The sequence below is a fragment of the Phyllobates terribilis genome, unplaced genomic scaffold (genome assembly GCF_046119375.1).
Source record: "Phyllobates terribilis strain yellow unplaced genomic scaffold, ASM4611937v1 Scaffold_182__1_contigs__length_3807330, whole genome shotgun sequence".
Taxonomy (NCBI): Eukaryota; Metazoa; Chordata; class Amphibia; order Anura; family Dendrobatidae; genus Phyllobates; species Phyllobates terribilis.
In genome coordinates, this window is record NW_027362942.1 from 827279 (window position 1) to 850475 (window position 23197).

Below are 23197 nucleotides of genomic sequence, written 5' to 3' on the forward strand. Positions count from 1 at the left end.
ATATTCATTGATTTTTGCCATTGAAAAACATCATGTTATTCATATACCAGAAATGTTTGAAGCTACTGACTGAATGAAAAGAGCTGGCATCTCACTCTCTTTGAATCTTCTTTATCATGCTAAGAGGAGCAGGAAAAAGCAAAAAATTTCAGAATTGCACCTTGCAATGTGGAGATATTACTGTTTGTGCATTTACAATATTCATTGATTTTTGCCATTGAAAAACGTCCAGAAATGTTTGAAGCTACTGACTGAATGAAAGGAGCTGGCATCTCACTCTCTTTGAATCTTCTTTATCATGCTAGGATTAGCAGGAAAAAGCAAAAAATTTCAGAATTGCACCTTGCAATGCGGAGAAATTACTGTTTGTGCATTTACAATATTCATTGATTTTTGCCATTGAAAAACATCATGTTATTCATATACCAGAAATGTTTGAAGCTACTGACTGAATGAAAAGAGCTGGCATCTCACTCTCTTTGAATCTTCTTTATCATGCTAAGAGGAGCAGGAAAAAGCAAAAAATTTCAGAATTGCACCTTGCAATGTGGAGATATTACTGTTTGTGCATTTACAATATTCATTGATTTTTGCCATTGAAAAACGTCCAGAAATGTTTGAAGCTACTGACTGAATGAAAGGAGCTGGCATCTCACTCTCTTTGAATCTTCTTTATCATGCTAGGATTAGCAGGAAAAAGCAAAAAATTTCAGAATTGCACCTTGCAATGCGGAGAAATTACTGTTTGTGCATTTACAATATTCATTGATTTTTGCCATTGAAAAACATCATGTTATTCATATACCAGAAATGTTTGAAGCTACTGACTGAATGAAAAGAGCTGGCATCTCACTCTCTTTGAATCTTATCATGCTAAGAGGAGCAGGAAAAAGCAAAAAATTTCAGAATTGCACCTTGCAATGTGGAGATATTACTGTTTGTGCATTTACAATATTCATTGATTTTTGCCATTGAAAAACGTCCAGAAATGTTTGAAGCTACTGACTGAATGAAAAGAGCTGGCATCTCACTCTCTTTGAATCTTCTTTATCATGCTAGGATTAGCAGGAAAAAGCAAAAAATTTCAGAATTGCACCTTGCAATGCGGAGAAATTACTGTTTGTGCATTTACAATATTCATTGATTTTTGCCATTGAAAAACATCATGTTATTCATATACCAGAAATGTTTGAAGCTACTGACTGAATGAAAAGAGCTGGCATCTCACTCTCTTTGAATCTTCTTTATCATGCTAAGAGGAGCAGGAAAAAGCAAAAAATTTCAGAATTGCACCTTGCAATGTGGAGATATTACTGTTTGTGCATTTACAATATTCATTGATTTTTGCCATTGAAAAACGTCCAGAAATGTTTGAAGCTACTGACTGAATGAAAGGAGCTGGCATCTCACTCTCTTTGAATCTTCTTTATCATGCTAGGATTAGCAGGAAAAAGCAAAAAATTTCAGAATTGCACCTTGCAATGCGGAGAAATTACTGTTTGTGCATTTACAATATTCATTGATTTTTGCCATTGAAAAACATCATGTTATTCATATACCAGAAATGTTTGAAGCTACTGACTGAATGAAAAGAGCTGGCATCTCACTCTCTTTGAATCTTCTTTACCATGCTAAGAGGAGCAGGAAAAAGCAAAAAATTTCAGAATTGCACCTTGCAATGTGGAGATATTACTGTTTGTGCATTTACAATATTCATTGATTTTTGCCATTGAAAAACGTCCAGAAATGTTTGAAGCTAATGACTGAATGAAAGGAGCTGGCATCTCACTCTCTTTGAATCTTCTTTATCATGCTAGGATTAGCAGGAAAAAGCAAAAAATTTCAGAATTGCACCTTGCAATGTGGAGATATTACTGTTTGTGCATTTACAATATTCATTGATTTTTGCCATTGAAAAACATCATGTTATTCATATACCAGAAATGTTTGAAGCTACTGACTGAATGAAAAGAGCTGGCATCTCACTCTCTTTGAATCTTCTTTATCATGCTAAGAGGAGCAGGAAAAAGCAAAAAATTTCAGAATTGCACCTTGCAATGTGGAGATATTACTGTTTGTGCATTTACAATATTCATTGATTTTTGCCATTGAAAAACGTCCAGAAATGTTTGAAGCTACTGACTGAATGAAAGGAGCTGGCATCTCACTCTATTTGAATCTTCTTTATCATGCTAGGATTAGCAGGAAAAAGCAAAAAATTTCAGAATTGCACCTTGCAATGCGGAGAAATTACTGTTTGTGCATTTACAATATTCATTGATTTTTGCCATTGAAAAACATCATGTTATTCATATACCAGAAATGTTTGAAGCTACTGACTGAATGAAAAGAGCTGGCATCTCACTCTCTTTGAATCTTCTTTATCATGCTAAGAGGAGCAGGAAAAAGCAAAAAATTTCAGAATTGCAATTTGCAATGTGGAGATATTACTGTTTGTGCATTTACAATATTCATTGATTTTTGCCATTGAAAAACGTCCAGAAATGTTTGAAGCTACTGACTAAATGAAAGGAGCTGGCATCTCACTCTCTTTGAATCTTCTTTATCATGCTAGGATTAGCAGGAAAAAGCAAAAAATTTCAGAATTGCACCTTGCAATGCGGAGAAATTACTGTTTGTGCATTTACAATATTCATTGATTTTTGCCATTGAAAAACATCATGTTATTCATATACCAGAAATGTTTGAAGCTACCGACTGAATGAAAAGAGCTGGCATCTCACTCTCTTTGAATCTTCTTTATCATGCTAAGAGGAGCAGGAAAAAGCAAAAAATTTCAGAATTGCACCTTGCAATGTGGAGATATTACTGTTTGTGCATTTACAATATTCATTGATTTTTGCCATTGAAAAACGTCCAGAAATGTTTGAAGCTACTGACTGAATGAAAGGAGCTGGCATCTCACTCTCTTTGAATCTTCTTTATCATGCTAGGATTAGCAGGAAAAAGCAAAAAATTTCAGAATTGCACCTTCCAATGCGGAGAAATTACTGTTTGAGCATTTACAATATTCATTGATTTTTGCCATTGAAAAACATCATGTTATTCATATACCAGAAATGTTTGAAGCTACTGACTGAATGAAAAGAGCTGGCATCTCACTCTCTTTGAATCTTCTTTATCATGCTAAGAGGAGCAGGAAAAAGCAAAAAAATTCAGAATTGCAATTTGCAATGTGGAGATATTACTGTTTGTGCATTTACAATATTCATTGATTTTTGCCATTGAAAAACATCCAGAAATGTTTGAAGCTACTGACTGAATGAAAGGAGCTGGCATCTCACTCTCTTTGAATCTTCTTTATCATGCTAGGATTAGCAGGAAAAAGCAAAAAATTTCAGAATTGCACCTTGCAATGCGGAGAAATTACTGTTTGTGCATTTACAATATTCATTGATTTTTGCCATTGAAAAACATCATGTTATTCATATACCAGAAATGTTTGAAGCTACTGACTGAATGAAAAGAGCTGGCATCTCACTCTCTTTGAATCTTCTTTATCATGCTAAGAGGAGCAGGAAAAAGCAAAAAATTTCAGAATTGCACATTGCAATGTGGAGATATTACTGTTTGTGCATTTACAATATTCATTGATTTTTGCCATTGAAAAACGTCCAGAAATGTTTGAAGCTACTGACTGAATGAAAGGAGCTGGCATATCACTCTCTTTGAATCTTCTTTATCATGCTAGGATTAGCAGGAAAAAGCAAAAAATTTCAGAATTGCACCTTGCAATGCGGAGAAATTACTGTTTGTGCATTTACAATATTCATTGATTTTTGCCATTGTAAAACATCATGTTATTCATATACCAGAAATGTTTGAAGCTACTGACTGAATGAAAAGAGCTGGCATCTCACTCTCTTTGAATCTTCTTTATCATGCTAAGAGGAGCAGGAAAAAGCAAAAAATTTCAGAATTGCACCTTGCAATGTGGAGATATTACTGTTTGTGGATTTACAATATTCATTGATTTTTGCCATTGAAAAACGTCCAGAAATATTTGAAGCTACTGACTGAATGAAAGTAGCTGGCATCTCACTCTCTTTGAATCTTCTTTATCATGCTAAGAGGAGCAGGAAAAAGCAAAAAATTTCAGAATTGCACCTTGCAATGCGGAGAAATTACTGTTTGTGCATTTACAATATTCATTGATTTTTGCCATTGAAAAACATCATGTTATTCATATACCAGAAATGTTTGAAGCTACTGACTGAATGAAAAGAGCTGGCATCTCACTCTCTTTGAATCTTCTTTATCATGCTAAGAGGAGCAGGAAAAAGCAAAAAATTTCAGAATTGCACCTTGCAATGTGGAGATATTACTGTTTGTGCATTTACAATATTCATTGATTTTTGCCATTGAAAAACGTCCAGAAATGTTTGAAGCTACTGACTGAATGAAAGGAGCTGGCATCTCACTCTCTTTGAATCTTCTTTATCATGCTAGGATTAGCAGGAAAAAGCAAAAAATTTCAGAATTGCACCTTGCAATGCGGAGAAATTACTGTTTATGCATTTACAATATTCATTGATTTTTGCCATTGAAAAACATCATGTTATTCATATACCAGAAATGTTTGAAGCTACTGACTGAATGAAAAGAGCTGGCATCTCACTCTCTTTGAATCTTTTTTATCATGCTAAGAGGAGCAGGAAAAAGCAAAAAATTTCAGAATTGCACCTTGCAATGTGGAGATATTACTGTTTGTGCATTTACAATATTCATTGATTTTTGCCATTGAAAAACGTCCAGAAATGTTTGAAGCTACTGACTGAATGAAAGGAGCTGGCATCTCACTCTCTTTGAATCTTCTTTATCATGCTAGGATTAGCAGGAAAAAGCAAAAAATTTCAGAATTGCACCTTGCAATGTGGAGATATTACTGTTTGTGCATTTACAATATTCATTGATTTTTGCCATTGAAAAACGTCCAGAAATGTTTGAAGCTACTGACTGAATGAAAGGAGCTGGCATCTCACTCTCTTTGAATCTTCTTTATCATGCTAGGATTAGCAGGAAAAAGCAAAAAATTTCAGAATTGCACCTTGCAATGCGGAGAAATTACTGTTTGTGCATTTACAATATTCATTGATTTTTGCCATTGAAAAACATCATGTTATTCATATACCAGAAATGTTTGAAGCTAATGACTGAATGAAAAGAGCTGGCATCTCACTCTCTTTGAATCTTCTTTATCATGCTAAGAGGAGCAGGAAAAAGCAAAAAATTTCAGAATTGCACCTTGCAATGTGGAGATATTACTGTTTGTGCATTTACAATATTCATTGATTTTTGCCATTGAAAAACGTCCAGAAATGTTTGAAGCTACTGACTGAATGAAAGGAGCTGGCATCTCACTCTCTTTGAATCTTCTTTATCATGCTAGGATTAGCAGGAAAAAGCAAAAAATTTCAGAATTGCACCTTGCAATGCGGAGAAATTACTGTTTGTGCATTTACAATATTCATTGATTTTTGCCATTGAAAAACATCATGTTATTCATATACCAGAAATGTTTGAAGCTACTGACTGAATGAAAAGAGCTGGCATCTCACTCTCTTTGAATCTTCTTTATCATGCTAAGAGGAGCAGGAAAAAGCAAAAAATTTCAGAATTGCACCTTGCAATGTGGAGATATTACTGTTTGTGCATTTACAATATTCATTGATTTTTGCCATTGAAAAACGTCCAGAAATGTTTGAAGCTACTGACTGAATGAAAGGAGCTGGCATCTCACTCTCTTTGAATCTTCTTTATCATGCTAGGATTAGCAGGAAAAAGCAAAAAATTTCAGAATTGCACCTTGCAATGCGGAGAAATTACTGTTTGTGCATTTACAATATTCATTGATTTTTGCCATTGAAAAACATCATGTTATTCATATACCAGAAATGTTTGAAGCTACTGACTGAATGAAAAGAGCTGGCATCTCACTCTCTTTGAATCTTCTTTATCATGCTAGGATTAGCAGGAAAAAGCAAAAAATTTCAGAATTGCACCTTGCAATGCGGAGAAATTACTGTTTGTGCATTTACAATATTCATTGATTTTTGCCATTGAAAAACGTCCAGAAATGTTTGAAGCTACTGACTGAATGAAAGGAGCTGGCATTTCACTCTCTTTGAATCTTCTTTATCATGCTAGGATTAGCAGGAAAAAGCAAAAAATTTCAGAATTGCACCTTGCAATGCGGAGAAATTACTGTTTGTGCATTTACAATATTCATTGATTTTTGCCATTGAAAAACATCATGTTATTCATATACCAGAAATGTTTGAAGCTACTGACTGAATGAAAAGAGCTGCCATCTCACTCTCTTTGAATCTTCTTTATCATGCTAAGAGGAGCAGGAAAAAGCAAAAAAATTCCAGAATTGCACCTTGCAATGTGGAGATATTACTGTTTGTGCATTTACAATATTCATTGATTTTTGCCATTGAAAAACGTCCAGAAATGTTTGAAGCTACTGACTGAATGAAAGGAGCTGGCATGTCACTCTCTTTGAATCTTCTTTATCATGCTAGGATTAGCAGAAAAAAGCAAAAAATTTCAGAATTGCACCTTGCAATGCGGAGAAATTACTGTTTGTGCATTTACAATATTCATTGATTTTTGCCATTGAAAAACATCATGTTATTCATATACCAGAAATGTTTGAAGCTACTGACTGAATGAAAAGAGCTGGCATCTCACTCTCTTTGAATCTTCTTTATCATGCTAAGAGGAGCAGGAAAAAGCAAAAATTTCAGAATTGCACCTTGCAATGTGGAGATATTACTGTTTGTGCATTTACAATATTCATTGATTTTTGCCATTGAAAAACGTCCAGAAATGTTTGAAGCTACTGACTGAATGAAAGGAGCTGGCATCTCACTCTCTTTGAATCTTCTTTATCATGCTAAGAGGAGCAGGAAAAAGCAAAAATTTCAGAATTGCACCTTGCAATGCGGAGAAATTACTGTTTGTGCATTTACAATATTCATTGATTTTTGCCATTGAAAAACATCATGTTATTCATATACCAGAAATGTTTGAAGCTACTGACTGAATGAAAAGAGCTGGCATCTCACTCTCTTTGAATCTTCTTTATCATGCTAAGAGGAGCAGGAAAAAGCAAAAAATTTCAGAATTGCACCTTGCAATGTGGAGATATTACTGTTTGTGCATTTACAATATTCATTGATTTTTGCCATTGAAAAACGTCCAGAAATGTTTGAAGCTACTGACTGAATGAAAGGAGCTGGCATCTCACTCTCTTTGAATCTTCTTTATCATGCTAGGATTAGCAGGAAAAAGCAAAAAATTTCAGAATTGCACCTTGCAATGCGGAGAAATTACTGTTTGTGCATTTGCAATATTCATTGATTTTTGCCATTGAAAAACATCATGTTATTCATATACCAGAAATGTTTGAAGCTACTGACTGAATGAAAAGATCTGGCATCTCACTCTCTTTGAATCTTCTTTATCATGCTAAGAGGAGCAGGAAAAAGCAAAAAATTTCAGAATTGCACCTTTCAATGTGGAGATATTACTGTTTGTGCATTTACAATATTCATTGATTTTTGCCATTGAAAAACGTCCAGAAATGTTTGAAGCTACTGACTGAATGAAAGGAGCTGGCATCTCACTCTCTTTGAATCTTCTTTGTCATGCTAGGATTAGCAGGAAAAAGCAAAAAATTTCAGAATTGCACCTTGCAATGCGGAGAAATTACTGTTTGTGCATTTACAATATTCATTGATTTTTGCCATTGAAAAACATCATGTTATTCATATACCAGAAATGTTTGAAGCTACTGACTGAATGAAAAGAGCTGGCATCTCACTCTCTTTGAATCTTCTTTATCATGCTAAGAGGAGCAGGAAAAAGCAAAAAATTTCAGAATTGCACCTTGCAATGTGGAGATATTACTGTTTGTGCATTTACAATATTCATTGATTTTTGCCATTGAAAAACGTCCAGAAATGTTTGAAGCTACTGACTGAATGAAAGGAGCTGGCATCTCACTCTCTTTGAATCTTCTTTATCATGCTAGGATTAGCAGGAAAAAGCAAAAAATTTCAGAATTGCACCTTGCAATGCGGAGAAATTACTGTTTGTGCATTTACAATATTCATTGATTTTTGCCATTGAAAAACATCATGTTATTCATATACCAGAAATGTTTGAAGCTACTGACTGAATGAAAAGAGCTGGCATCTCACTCTCTTTGAATCTTCTTTATCATGCTAAGAGGAGCAGGAAAAAGCAAAAAATTTCAGAATTGCACCTTGCAATGTGTAGATATTACTGTTTGTGCATTTACAATATTCATTGATTTTTGCCATTGAAAAATGTCCAGAAATGTTTGAAGCTACTGACTGAATGAAAGGAGCTGGCATCTCACTCTCTTTGAATCTTCTTTATCATGCTAGGATTAGCAGGAAAAAGCAAAAAATTTCAGAATTGCACCTTGCAATGCGGAGAAATTACTGTTTGTGCATTTACAATATTCATTGATTTTTGCCATTAAAAAACATCATGTTATTCATATACCAGAAATGTTTGAAGCTACTGAATGAATGAAAAGAGCTGGCATCTCACTCTCTTTGAATCTTCTTTATCATGCTAAGAGGAGCAGGAAAAAGCAAAAAATTTCTGAATTGCACCTTGCAATGTGGAGATATTACTGTTTGTGCATTTACAATATTCATTGATTTTTGCCATTGAAAAACGTCCAGAAATGTTTGAAGCTACTGACTGAATGAAAGGAGCTGGCATCTCACTCTCTTTGAATCTTCTTTATCATGCTAGGATTAGCAGGAAAAAGCAATAAATTTCAGAATTGCACCTTGCAATGTGGAGATATTACTGTTTGTGCATTTACAATATTCATTGATTTTTGCCATTGAAAAACGTCCAGAAATGTTTGAAGCTACTGACTGAATGAAAGGAGCTGGCATCTCACTCTCTTTGAATCTTCTTTATCATGCTAGGATTAGCAGGAAAAAGCAAAAAATTTCAGAATTGCACCTTGCAATGCGGAGAAATTACTGTTTGTGCATTTACAATATTCATTGATTTTTGCCATTGAAAAACAGCATGTTATTCATATACCAGAAATGTTTGAAGCTACTGACTGAAAAGAGCTGGCATCTCACTCTCTTTGAATCTTCTTTATCATGCTAAGAGGAGCAGGAAAAAGCAAAAAATTTCAGAATTGCACCTTGCAATGTGGAGATATTACTGTTTGTGCATTTACAATATTCATTGATTTTTGCCATTTAAAAACGTCCAGAAATGTTTGAAGCTACTGACTGAATGAAAAGAGCTGGCATCTCACTCTCTATTAATCTTCTTTATCATGCTAGGATTAGCAGGAAAAAGCAAAAAATTTCAGAATTGCACCTTGCAATGCGGAGAAATTACTGTTTGTGCATTTACAATATTCATTGATTTTTGCCATTGAAAAACATCATGTTATTCATATACCAGAAATGTTTGAAGCTACTGACTGAATGAAAAGAGCTGGCATCTCACTCTCTTTGAATCTTCTTTATCATGCTAAGAGGAGCAGGAAAAAGCAAAAAATTTCAGAATTGCATCTTGCAATGTGGAGATATTACTGTTTGTGCATTTACAATATTCATTGATTTTTGCCATTGAAAAACGTCCAGAAATGTTTGAAGCTACTGACTGAATGAAAGGAGCGGGCATCTCACTCTCTTTGAATCTTCTTTATCATGCTAGGATTAGCAGGAAAAAGCAAAAAATTTCAGAATTGCACCTTGCAATGCGGAGAAATTACTGTTTGTGCATTTACAATATTCATTGATTTTTGCCATTGAAAAACATCATGTTATTCATATACCAGAAATGTTTGAAGCTACTGACTGAATGAAAAGAGCTGGCCTCTCACTCTCTTTGAATCTTCTTTATCATGCTAAGAGGAGCAGGAAAAAGCAAAAAATTTCAGAATTGCACCTTGCAATGTGGAGATATTACTGTTTGTGCATTTACAATATTCATTGATTTTTGCCATTGAAAAACGTCCAGAAATGTTTGAAGCTACTGACTGAATGAAAGGAGCTGGCATCTCACTCTCTTTGAATCTTCTTTATCATGCTAGGATTAGCAGGAAAAAGCAAAAAATTTCAGAATTGCACCTTGCAATGCGGAGAAATTACTGTTTGTGCATTTACAATATTCATTGATTTTTGCCATTGAAAAACATCATGTTATTCATATACCAGAAATGTTTGAAGCTACTGACTGAATGAAAAGAGCTGGCATCTCACTCTCTTTGAATCTTCTTTATCATGCTAAGAGGAGCAGGAAAAAGCAAAAAATTTCAGAATTGCACCTTGCAATGTGGAGATATTACTGTTTGTGCATTTACAATATTCATGGATTTTTGCCATTGAAAAACGTCCAGAAATGTTTGAAGCTACTGACTGAATGAAAGGAGCTGGCATCTCCCTCTCTTTGAATCTTCTTTATCATGCTAGGATTAGCAGGAAAAAGCAAAAAATTTCAGAATTGCACCTTGCAATGCGGAGAAATTACTGTTTGTGCATTTACAATATTCATTGATTTTTGCCATTGAAAAACATCATGTTATTCATATACCAGAAATGTTTGAAGCTACTGACTGAATGAAAAGAGCTGGCATCTCACTCTCTTTGAATCTTCTTTATCATGCTAAGAGGAGCAGGAAAAAGCAAAAAATTTCAGAATTGCACCTTGCAATGTGGAGATATTACTGTTTGTGCATTTACAATATTCATTGATTTTTGCCATTGAAAAACGTCCAGAAATGTTTGAAGCTACTGACTGAATGAAAGGAGCTGGCATCTCACTCTCTTTGAATGTTCTTTATCATGCTAGGATTAGCAGGAAAAAGCAAAAAATTTCAGAATTGCACCTTGCAATGCGGAGAAATTACTGTTTGTGCATTTACAATATTCATTGATTTTTGCCATTGAAAAACATCATGTTATTCATATACCAGAAATGTTTGAAGCTACTGACTGAATGAAAAGAGCTGGCATCTCACTCTCTTTGAATCTTCTTTATCATGCTAAGAGGAGCAGGAAAAAGCAAAAAATTTCAGAATTGCACCTTGCAATGTGTAGATATTACTGTTTGTGCATTTACAATATTCATTGATTTTTGCCATTGAAAAATGTCCAGAAATGTTTGAAGCTACTGACTGAATGAAAGGAGCTGGCATCTCACTCTCTTTGAATATTCTTTATCATGCTAGGATTAGCAGGAAAAAGCAAAAAATTTCAGAATTGCACCTTTCAATGCGGAGAAATTACTGTTTGTGCATTTACAATATTCATTGATTTTTGCCATTGAAAAACATCATGTTATTCATATACCAGAAATGTTTGAAGCTACTGAATGAATGAAAAGAGCTGGCATCTCACTCTCTTTGAATCTTCTTTATCATGCTAAGAGGAGCAGGAAAAAGCAAAAAATTTCAGAATTGCACCTTGCAATGTGGAGATATTACTGTTTGTGCATTTACAATATTCATTGATTTTTGCCATTGAAAAACGTCCAGAAATGTTTGAAGCTACTGACTGAATGAAAGGAGCTGGCATCTCACTCTCTTTGAATCTTCTTTATCATGCTAGGATTAGCAGGAAAAAGCAATAAATTTCAGAATTGCACCTTGCAATGTGGAGATATTACTGTTTGTGCATTTACAATATTCATTGATTTTTGCCATTGAAAAACGTCCAGAAATGTTTGAAGCTACTGACTGAATGAAAGGAGCTGGCATCTCACTCTCTTTGAATCTTCTTTATCATGCTAGGATTAGCAGGAAAAAGCAAAAAATTTCAGAATTGCACCTTGCAATGCGGAGAAATTACTGTTTGTGCATTTACAATATTCATTGATTTTTGCCATTGAAAAACATCATGTTATTCATATACCAGAAATGTTTGAAGCTACTGACTGAATGAAAAGAGCTGGCATCTCACTCTCTTTGAATCTTCTTTATCATGCTAAGAGGAGCAGGAAAAAGCAAAAAATTTCAGAATTGCATCTTGCAATGTGGAGATATTACTGTTTGTGCATTTACAATATTCATTGATTTTTGCCATTGAAAAACGTCCAGAAATGTTTGAAGCTACTGACTGAATGAAAGGAGCTGGCATCTCACTCTCTTTGAATCTTCTTTATCATGCTAGGATTAGCAGGAAAAAGCAAAAAATTTCAGAATTGCACCTTGCAATGCGGAGAAATTACTGTTTGTGCATTTACAATATTCATTGATTTTTGCCATTGAAAAACATCATGTTATTCATATACCAGAAATGTTTGAAGCTACTGACTGAATGAAAAGAGCTGGCATCTCACTCTCTTTGAATCTTCTTTATCATGCTAAGAGGAGCAGGAAAAAGCAAAAAATTTCAGAATTGCACCTTGCAATGTGGAGATATTACTGTTTGTGCATTTACAATATTCATTTATTTTTGCCATTGAAAAACGTCCAGAAATGTTTGAAGCTACTGACTGAATGAAAGGAGCTGGCATCTCACTCTCTTTGAATCTTCTTTATCATGCTAGGATTAGCAGGAAAAAGCAAAAAATTTCAGAATTGCACCTTGCAATGCGGAGAAATTACTGTTTGTGCATTTACAATATTCATTGATTTTTGCCATTGAAAAACATCATGTTATTCATATACCAGAAATGTTTGAAGCTACTGACTGAATGAAAAGAGCTGGTATCTCACTCTCTTTGAATCTTCTTTATCATGCTAAGAGGAGCAGGAAAAAGCAAAAAATTTCAGACTTGCACCTTGCAATGTGGAGATATTACTGTTTGTGCATTTACAATATTCATTGATTTTTGCCATTGAAAAACGTACAGAAATGTTTGAAGCTACTGACTGAATGAAAGGAGCTGGCATCTCACTCTCTTTGAATGTTCTTTATCATGCTAGGATTAGCAGGAAAAAGCAAAACATTTCAGAATTGCACCTTGCAATGTGGAGATATTACTGTTTGTGCATTTACAATATTCATTGATTTTTGCCATTGAAAAACATCATGTTATTCATATACCAGAAATGTTTGAAGCTACTGACTGAATGAAAAGAGCTGGCATCTCACTCTCTTTGAATCTTCTTTATCATGCTAAGAGGAGCAGGAAAAAGCAAAAAATTTCAGAATTGCACCTTGCAATGTGGAGATATTACTGTTTGTGCATTTACAATATTCATTGATTTTTGCCATTGAAAAACGTCCAGAAATGTTTGAAGCTCCTGACTGAATGAAAGGAGCTGGCATCTCACTCTCTTTGAATCTTCTTTATCATGCTAGGATTAGCAGGAAAAAGCAAAAAATTTCAGAATTGCACCTTGCAATGCGGAGAAATTACTGTTTGTGCATTTACAATATTCATTGATTTTTGCCATTGAAAAACATCATGTTATTCATATACCAGAAATGTTTGAAGCTACTGACTGAATGAAAAGAGCTGGCATCTCACTCTCTTTGAATCTTCTTTATCATGCTAAGAGGAGCAGGAAAAAGCAAAAAATTTCAGAATTGCAATTTGCAATGTGGAGATATTACTGTTTGTGCATTTACAATATTCATTGATTTTTGCAATTGAAAAACGTCCAGAAATGTTTGAAGCTACTGACTGAATGAAAGGAGCTGGCATCTCACTCTCTTTGAATCTTCTTTATCATGCTAGGATTAGCAGGAAAAAGCAATAAATTTCAGAATTGCACCTTGCAATGTGGAGATATTACTGTTTGTGCATTTACAATATTCATTGATTTTTGCCATTGAAAAACGTCCAGAAATGTTTGAAGCTACTGACTGAATGAAAGGAGCTGGCATCTCACTCTCTTTGAATCTTCTTTATCATGCTAGGATTAGCAGGAAAAAGCAAAAAATTTCAGAATTGCACCTTGCAATGCGGAGAAATTACTGTTTGTGCATTTACAATATTCATTGATTTTTGCCATTGAAAAACATCATGTTATTCATATACCAGAAATGTTTGAAGCTACTGACTGAATGAAAAGAGCTGGCATCTCACTCTCTTTGAATCTTCTTTATCATGCTAAGAGGAGCAGGAAAAAGCAAAAAATTTCAGAATTGCATCTTGCAATGTGGAGATATTACTGTTTGTGCATTTACAATATTCATTGATTTTTGCCATTGAAAAACGTCCAGAAATGTTTGAAGCTACTGACTGAATGAAAGGAGCTGGCATCTCACTCTCTTTGAATCTTCTTTATCATGCTAGGATTAGCAGGAAAAAGCAAAAAATTTCAGAATTGCACCTTGCAATGCGGAGAAATTACTGTTTGTGCATTTACAATATTCATTGATTTTTGCCATTGAAAAACATCATGTTATTCATATACCAGAAATGTTTGAAGCTACTGACTGAATGAAAAGAGCTGGCATCTCACTCTCTTTGAATCTTCTTTATCATGCTAAGAGGAGCAGGAAAAAGCAAAAAATTTCAGAATTGCACCTTGCAATGTGGAGATATTACTGTTTGTGCATTTACAATATTCATTTATTTTTGCCATTGAAAAACGTCCAGAAATGTTTGAAGCTACTGACTGAATGAAAGGAGCTGGCATCTCACTCTCTTTGAATCTTCTTTATCATGCTAGGATTAGCAGGAAAAAGCAAAAAATTTCAGAATTGCACCTTGCAATGCGGAGAAATTACTGTTTGTGCATTTACAATATTCATTGATTTTTGCCATTGAAAAACATCATGTTATTCATATACCAGAAATGTTTGAAGCTACTGACTGAATGAAAAGAGCTGGCATCTCACTCTCTTTGAATCTTCTTTATCATGCTAAGAGGAGCAGGAAAAAGCAAAAAATTTCAGAATTGCACCTTGCAATGTGGAGATATTACTGTTTGTGCATTTACAATATTCATTGATTTTTGCCATTGAAAAACGTACAGAAATGTTTGAAGCTACTGACTGAATGAAAGGAGCTGGCATCTCACTCTCTTTGAATGTTCTTTATCATGCTAGGATTAGCAGGAAAAAGCAAAAAATTTCAGAATTGCACCTTGCAATGTGGAGATATTACTGTTTGCGCAATTACAATATTCATTGATTTTTGCCATTGAAAAACATCATGTTATTCATATACCAGAAATGTTTGAAGCTACTGACTGAATGAAAAGAGCTGGCATCTCACTCTCTTTGAATCTTCTTTATCATGCTAAGAGGAGCAGGAAAAAGCAAAAAATTTCAGAATTGCACCTTGCAATGTGGAGATATTACTGTTTGTGCATTTACAATATTCATTGATTTTTGCCATTGAAAAACGTCCAGAAATGTTTGAAGCTCCTGACTGAATGAAAGGAGCTGGCATCTCACTCTCTTTGAATCTTCTTTATCATGCTAGGATTAGCAGGAAAAAGCAAAAAATTTCAGAATTGCACCTTGCAATGCGGAGAAATTACTGTTTGTGCATTTACAATATTCATTGATTTTTGCCATTGAAAAACATCATGTTATTCATATACCAGAAATGTTTGAAGCTACTGACTGAATGAAAAGAGCTGGCATCTCACTCTCTTTGAATCTTCTTTATCATGCTAAGAGGAGCAGGAAAAAGCAAAAAATTTCAGAATTGCACCTTGCAATGTGGAGATATTACTGTTTGTGCATTTACAATATTCATTGATTTTTGCCATTGAAAAACGTCCAGAAATGTTTGAAGCTACTGACTGAATGAAAGGAGCTGGCATCTCACTCTCTTTGAATGTTCTTTATCATGCTAGGATTAGCAGGAAAAAGCAAAAAATTTCAGAATTGCACCTTGCAATGCGGAGAAATTACTGTTTGTGCATTTACAATATTCATTGATTTTTGCCATTGAAAAACATCATGTTATTCATATACCAGAAATGTTTGAAGCTACTGACTGAATGAAAAGAGCTGGCATCTCACTCTCTTTGAATCTTCTTTATCATGCTAAGAGGAGCAGGAAAAAGCAAAAAATTTCAGAATTGCAATTTGCAATGTGGAGATATTACTGTTTGTGCATTTACAATATTCATTGATTTTTGCCATTGAAAAAGTCCAGAAATGTTTGAAGCTACTGACTGAATGAAAGGAGCTGGCATCTCACTCTCTTTGAATCTTCTTTATCATGCTAGGATTAGCAGGAAAAAGCAAAAAATTTCAGAATTGCACCTTGCAATGCGGAGAAATTACTGTTTGTGCATTTACAATATTCATTGATTTTTGCCATTGAAAAACATCATGTTATTCATATACCAGAAATGTTTGAAGCTACTGACTGGATGAAAAGAGCTGGCATCTCACTCTCTTTGAATCTTCTTTATCATGCTAAGAGGAGCAGGAAAAAGCAAAAAAATTCAGAATTGCAATTTGCAATGTGGAGATATTACTGTTTGTGCATTTACAATATTCATTGATTTTTGCCATTGAAAAACGTCCAGAAATGTTTGAAGCTACTGACTGAATGAAAGGAGCTGGCATCTCACTCTCTTTGAATCTTCTTTATCATGCTAGGATTAGCAGGAAAAAGCAAAAAATATCAGAATTGCACCTTGCAATGCGGAGAAATTACTGTTTGTGCATTTACAATATTCATTGATTTTTGCCATTGAAGAACATCATGTTATTCATATACCAGAAATGTTTGAAGCTACTGACTGAATGAAAAGAGCTGGCATCTCACTCTCTTTGAATCTTCTTTATCATGCTAAGAGGAGCAGGAAAAAGCAAAAAATTTCAGAATTGCACCTTGCAATGTGGAGATATTACTGTTTGTGCATTTACAATATTCATTGATTTATGCCATTGAAAAACGTCCAGAAATGTTTGAAGCTACTGACTGAATGAAAGGAGCTGGCATCTCACTCTCTTTGAATCTTCTTTATCATGCTAGGATTAGCAGGAAAAAGCAAAAAATTTCAGAATTGCACCTTGCAATGCGGAGAAATTACTGTTTGTGCATTTACAATATTCATTGATTTTTGCCATTGAAAAACATCATGTTATTCATATACCAGAAATGTTTGAAGCTACTGACTGAATGAAAAGAGCTGGCATCTCACTCTCTTTGAATCTTCTTTATCATGCTAAGAGGAGCAGGAAAAAGCAAAAAATTTCAGAATTGCACCTTGCAATGTGGAGATATTACTGTTTGTGCATTTACAATATTCATTGATTTTTGCCATTGAAAAACGTCCAGAAATGTTTGAAGCTACTGACTGAATGAAAGGAGCTGGCATCTCACTCTCTTTGAATCTTCTTTATCATGCTAGGATTAGCAGGAAAAAGCAAAAAATTTCAGAATTGCACCTTGCAATGCGGAGAAATTACTGTTTGTGCATTTACAATATTCATTGATTTTTGCCATTGAAAAACATCATGTTATTCATATACCAGAAATGTTTGAAGCTACTGACTGAATGAAAAGAGCTGGCATCTCACTCTCTTTGAATCTTCTTTATCATGCTAAGAGGAGCAGGAAAAAGCAAAAAATTTCAGAATTGCACCTTGCAATGTGGAGATATTACTGTTTGTGCATTTACAATATTCATTGATTTTTGCCATTGAAAAACGTCCAGAAATGTTTGAAGCTACTGACTGAATGAAAGGAGCTGGCATCTCACTCTCTTTGAATCTTCTTTATCATGCTAGGATTAGCAGGAAAAAGCAAAAAATTTCAGAATTGCACCTTGCAATGCGGAGAAATTACTGTTTGTGCATTTACAATATTCATTGATTTTTGCCATTGAAAAACATCATGTTATTCATATACCAGAAATGTTTGAAGCTACTGACTGAATGAAAAGAGCTGGCATCTCACTCTCTTTGAATCTTCTTTATCGTGCTAGGATTAGCAGGAAAAAGCAAAAAATTTCAGAATTGCACCTTGCAATGCGGAGAAATTACTGTTTGTGCATTTACAATATTCATTGATTTTTGCCATTGAAAAACATCATGTTATTCATATACCAGAAATGTTTGAAGCTACTGACTGAATGAAAAGAGCTGGCATCTCACTCTCTTTGAATCTTCTTTATCATGCTAAGAGGAGCAGGAAAAAGCAAAAAATTTCAGAATTGCACCTTGCAATGTGGAGATATTACTGTTTGTGCATTTACAATATTCATTGATTTTTGCCATGGAAAAACGTCCAGAAATGTTTGAAGCTACTGACTGAATGAAAGGAGCTGGCATCTCACTCTCTTTGAATCTTCTTTATCATGCTAGGATTAGCAGGAAAAAGCAAAAAATTTCAGAATTGCACCTTGCAATGCGGAGAAATTACTGTTTGTGCATTTACAATATTCATTGATTTTTGCCATTGAAAAACATCATGTTATTCATATACCAGAAATGTTTGAAGCTACTGACTGAATGAAAAGAGCTGGCATCTCACTCTCTTTGAATCTTCTTTATCATGCTAAGAGGAGCAGGAAAAAGCAAAAAATTTCAGAATTGCACCTTGCAATGTGGAGATATTACTGTTTGTGCATTTACAATATTCATTGATTTTTGCCATTGAAAAACGTCCAGAAATGTTTGAAGCTACTGACTGAATGAAAGGAGCTGGCATCTCACTCTCTTTGAATCTTCTTTATCATGCTAGGATTAGCAGGAAAAAGCAAAAAATTTCAGAATTGCACCTTGCAATGCGGAGAAATTACTGTTTGTGCATTTACAATATTCATTGATTTTTGCCATTGAAAAACATCATGTTATTCATATACCAGAAATGTTTGAAGCTACTGACTGAATGAAAAGAGCTGGCATCTCACTCTCTTTGAATCTTCTTTATCATGCTAAGAGGAGCAGGAAAAAGCAAAAAATTTCAGAATTGCACCTTGCAATGTGGAGATATTACTGTTTGTGCATTTACAATATTCATTGATTTTTGCCATTGAAAAACGTCCAGAAATGTTTGAAGCTACTGACTGAATGAAAGGAGCTGGCATCTCACTCTCTTTGAATCTTCTTTATCATGCTAGGATTAGCAGGAAAAAGCAAAAAATTTCAGAATTGCACCTTGCAATGCGGAGAAATTACTGTTTGTGCATTTACAATATTCATTGATTTTTGCCATTGAAAAACATCATGTTATTCATATACCAGAAATGTTTGAAGCTACTGACTGAATGAAAAGAGCTGGCTTCTCACTCTCTTTGAATCTTCTTTATCATGCTAAGAGGAGCAGGAAAAAGCAAAAAATTTCAGAATTGCACCTTGCAATGTGGAGATATTACTGTTTGTGCATTTACAATATTCATTGATTTTTGCCATTGAAAAACGTCCAGAAATATTTGAAGCTACTGACTGAATGAAAGGAGCTGGCATCTCACTCTCTTTGAATCTTCTTTATCATGCTAGGATTAGCAGGAAAAAGCAAAAAAATTCAGAATTGCACCTTGCAATGCGGAGAAATTACTGTTTGTGCATTTACAATATTCATTGATTTTTGCCATTGAAAAACATCATGTTATTCATATACCAGAAATGTTTGAAGCTACTGACTGAATGAAAAGAGCTGGCATCTCACTCTCTTTGAATCTTCTTTATCATGCTAAGAGGAGCAGGAAAAAGCAAAAAATTTCAGAATTGCACCTTGCAATGTGGAGATATTACTGTTTGTGCATTTACAATATTCATTGATTTTTGCCATTGAAAAACGTCCAGAAATGTTTGAAGCTACTGACTGAATGAAAGGAGCTGGCATCTCACTCTCTTTGAATCTTCTTTATCATGCTAGGATTAGCAGGAAAAAGCAAAAAAATTCAGAATTGCACCTTGCAATGCGGAGAAATTACTGTTTGTGCATTTACAATATTCATTGATTTTTGCCATTGAAAAACATCATGTTATTCATATACCAGAAATGTTTGAAGCTACTGACTGAATGAAAAGAGCTGGCATCTCACTCTCTTTGAATCTTCTTTATCATGCTAAGAGGAGCAGGAAAAAGCAAAAAATTTCAGAATTGCACCTTGCAATGCGGAGAAATTACTGTTTGTGCATTTACAATATTCATTGATTTTTGCCATTGAAAAACATCATGTTATTCATATACCAGAAATGTTTGAAGCTACTGACTGAATGAAAAGAGCTGGCATCTCACTCTCTTTGAATCTTCTTTATCATGCTAAGAGGAGCAGGAAAAAGCAAAAAATTTCAGAATTGCACCTTGCAATGTGGAGATATTACTGTTTGTGCATTTACAATATTCATTGATTTTTGCCATTGAAAAACGTCCAGAAATGTTTGAAGCTACTGACTGAATGAAAGGAGCTGGCATCTCACTCTCTTTGAATCTTCTTTATCATGCTAGGATTAGCAGGAAAAAGCAAAAAATTTCAGAATTGCACCTTGCAATGCGGAGAAATTACTGTTTGTGCATTTACAATATTCATTGATTTTTGCCATTGAAAAACATCATGTTATTCATATACCAGAAATGTTTGAAGCTACTGACTGAATGAAAAGAGCTGGCATCTCACTCTCTTTGAATCTTCTTTATCATGCTAAGAGGAGCAGGAAAAAGCAAAAAATTTCAGAATTGCACCTTGCAATGTGGAGATATTACTGTTTGTGCATTTACAATATTCATTGATTTTTGCCATTGAAAAACGTCCAGAAATGTTTGAAGCTACTGACTGAATGAAAGGAGCTGGCATCTCACTCTCTTTGAATCTTCTTTATCATGCTAGGATTAGCAGGAAAAAGCAAAAAATGTCAGAATTGCACCTTGCAATGTGGAGATATTACTGTTTGTGCATTTACAATATTCATTGATTTTTGCCATTGAAAAACGTCCAGAAATGTTTGAAGCTACTGACTGAAGGAAAGGAGCTGGCATCTCACTCTCTTTGAATCTTCTTTATCATGCTAAGAGGAGCAGGAAAAAGCAAAAAATTTCAGAATTGCACCTTGCAATGTGAAGATATTACTGTTTGTGCATTTACAATATTCATTGATTTTTGCCATTGAAAAACGTCCAGAAATATTTGAAGCTACTGACTGAATGAAAAGAGCTGGCATCTCACTCTCTTTGAATCTTCTTTATCATGCTAGGATTAGCAGGAAAAAGCAAAAAATTTCAGAATTGCACCTTGCAATGCGGAGAAATTACTGTTTGTGTATTTACAATATTCATTGATTTTTGCCATTGAAAAACATCATGTTATTCATATACCAGAAATGTTTGAAGCTACTGACTGAATGAAAAGAGCTGGCATCTCACTCTCTTTGAATCTTCTTTATCATGCTAAGAGGAGCAGGAAAAAGCAAAAAATTTCAGAATTGCACCTTGCAATGTGGAAATATTACTGTTTGTGCATTTACAATATTCATTGATTTTTGCCATTGAAAAACGTCCAGAAATGTTTGAAGCTACTGACTGAATGAAAGGAGCTGGCATCTCACTCTCTTTGAATCTTCTTTATCATGCTAGGATTAGCAGGAAAAAGCAAAAAATTTCAGAATTGCACCTTGCAATGTGGAGATATTACTGTTTGTGCATTTACAATATTCATTGATTTTTGCCATTGAAAAACATCCAGAAATGTTTGAAGCTACTGACTGAATGAAAGGAGCTGGCATCTCACTCTCTTTGAATCTTCTTTATCATGCTAGGATTAGCAGGAAAAAGCAAAAAATTTCAGAATTGCACCTTGCAATGTGGAGATATTACTGTTTGTGCATTTACAATATTCATTGATTTTTGCCATTGAAAAACGTCCAGAAATGTTTGAAGCTACTGACTGAATGAAAGGAGCTGGCATCTCACTCTCTTTGAATCTTCTTTATCATGCTAGGATTAGCAGGAAAAAGCAAAAAAATTTAGAATTGCACCTTGCAATGTGGAGATATTACTGTTTGTGCATTTACAATATTCATTGATTTTTGCCATTGAAAAACGTCCAGAAATGTTTGAAGCTACTGACTGAATGAAAGGAGCTGGCATCTCACTCTCTTTGAATCTTCTTTATCATGCTAGGATTAGCAGGAAAAAGCAAAAAATTTCAGAATTGCACCTTGCAATGTGGAGATATTGCTGTTTGTGCATTTACAATATTCATTGATTTTTGCCATTGAAAAACGTCCAGAAATGTTTGAAGCTACTGACTGAATGAAAGGAGCTGGCATCTCAATCTCTTTGAATCTTCTTTATCATGCTAGGATTAGCAGGAAAAAGCAAAAAATTTCAGAATTGCACCTTGCAATGTGGAGATATTACTGTTTGTGCATTTACAATATTCATTGATTTTTGCCATTGAAAAACGTCCAGAAATGTTTGAAGCTACTGACTGAATGAAAGGAGCTGGCATCTCACTCTCTTTGAATCTTCTTTATCATGCTAGGATTAGCAGGAAAAAGCAAAAAATTTCAGAATTGCACCTTGCAATGTGGAGATATTACTGTTTGTGCATTTACAATATTCATTGATTTTTGCCATTGAAAAACGTCCAGAAATGTTTGAAGCTACTGACTGAATGAAAGGAGCTGGCATCTCACTCTCTTTGAATCTTCTTTATCATGCTAGGATTAGCAGGAAAAAGCAAAAAATTTCAGAATTGCACCTTGCAATGTGGAGACATTACTGTTTGTGCATTTACAATATTCATTGATTTTTGTCATTGAAAAACATCATGTTATTCATATACCAGAAATGTTTGAAGCTACTGACTGAATGAAAAGAGCTGGCATCTCACTCTCTTTGAATCTTCTTTATCATGCTAAGAGGAGCAGGAAAAAGCAAAAAATTTCTTAGCATGATAAAGAAGATTCAAACGAGTGAGATGCCAGCTCTTTTCATTCAGTCAGTAGCTTCAAACATTTCTGGTATATGAATAACATGATGTTTTTCAATGGCAAAAATCAATGAATATTGTAAATGCACAAACAGTAATTTCTCCGCATTGCAAGGTGCAATTCTGAATTTTTTTGCTTTTTCCTGCTAATCCTAGCATGATAAAGAAGATTCAAAGAGAGTGAGATGCCAGCTCCTTTCATTCAGTCAGTAGCTTCAAACATTTCTGGACGTTTTTCAATGGCAAAAATCAATGAATATTGTAAATGTACAAACAGTAATATCTCCACATTGCAAGGTGCAATTCTGAAATTTTTTGCTTTTTCCTGCTAATCCTAGCATGATAAAG